A 1605-nucleotide genomic window follows, 5' to 3' on the forward strand; every position below is an offset into this window, starting at 1 on the left:
CTGAGCTTTTGGTGAATTTCGTATAGAGGTTATTCCTGTTCCTGTACTTGTTGTAGTATTTAGTAGCGAGGGTTGTAAAGCGAGTTTGGGTTGTCGTTTATTTACTTATTTTATAAAGGTATGTGCCAGGGGTGTAAACGGAAAGATGGTAGGCTAAATGTATTGCTTTTAATTGAGTCGATTCTAATTTTTTATATAAATCTACCGGCATGTTACACGTGACAGTGCATCCGTATCCAAGAATTGGTTTTATGTAAGCGTTGTATATTGTCATTATAGTACTGACAATAATTATAGTATTATATAATTATAGTACATTATTGCAGCCTTTGGCGTAACCGCTGATGTTTCTGATACAGTTGATCCGCTGTTTTGCTTTGATCATGGTTCCCGCGAAATGTGTGTTCCAGGTTAGCTTTTAGTTAAAGGATAATCCAAGAAATTTGTTTTTGTTCGTGAATTAGTTTAACCTATAACCCAGAATTGTAGCGTTATAAGCGATTATTAACAGTAAATCTCAATAAGTACTTTAGAATATTAGCCCATACGTTTTCCATTGTGTAGACTAGATGAAACTAAAATGACCACAAAACCTTTCAATAATTTCACAACACTTTGAAGTGAGTAGAAAACCCAGGCCATTGTTTGGACAAAGCTTTGATTATTAGTATAAACAACAATAATGAACCAAGTAATTAAAAATTTTGAAAAAAAATAAGGATGATATAGGGATGGCAGTGACAAAAAAGCACACAAATAAGGTAGGGATGAATACACAAAACCATACAAAAATCCCTACATACGTAGCTAAAGCTTTCCAAGAAAACTTTTATCTACAACCCAATGTTTAATTCCTTTCATTTGCATGAATTCAAGCTAGAACAAAATAATTTAAATTCAACAGTGCTTATAAAGTCTTACAATGGCTAATTCCCATAAGTTTGTAACATTGACTCAATGGTTACTTATGTAGGGAGTTGTGTATGGTTTTGTGTATTAATTCCTACCTTGTATCTGTATTTTGTGGCCTTGCCATCCCTACATCATCGTTATGAAGGCATCGGTTTTAGCCTGGCGTGATGAGTTGTCTTGCTGGACATCTTGTGTTGATGTTAGTGAAATGCTTTACTACTTCTGCACTTCCCCAAGTTAAATTCAACATTTTGGTGTGTAAATCATCACAACAATTTCAAACATTGGTAAACTAGCCCTTCTGACGTCAGAATCAGAATAATCAACAGAACATTTGGCTATTACGCTACTCGCTGGTTCTCTACTTCAGCGATGTTTTTTTGATAAAACTGATGGCTTTAATAGCTTTTGAAAACCTAAGTTAGATGTTTATAAAAGTATCTTAGGTTGTTTTAAGACAGATTAGAGACTATTATTAGGAATAATTAATATGCAGCAACCATTTTTTCCATCCCTACATACTAAACATTACCGTTGGTCATATTTCTGTGAGATATATTATTTTAAACTGAGTTAATAACTCGAATTGTTCTCCAAAAAACGCTATATTCTAGTTTTTAGCTAATGCGTGTAGACTGTTAACTGAATTGATCAATATCCACATGATACGCTAATTAGTCTAATGTACTGACA

Source organism: Limulus polyphemus, unplaced genomic scaffold (genome assembly GCF_000517525.1).
Source record: "Limulus polyphemus unplaced genomic scaffold, Limulus_polyphemus-2.1.2 Scaffold4774, whole genome shotgun sequence".
Classification (NCBI taxonomy): domain Eukaryota; kingdom Metazoa; phylum Arthropoda; class Merostomata; order Xiphosura; family Limulidae; genus Limulus; species Limulus polyphemus.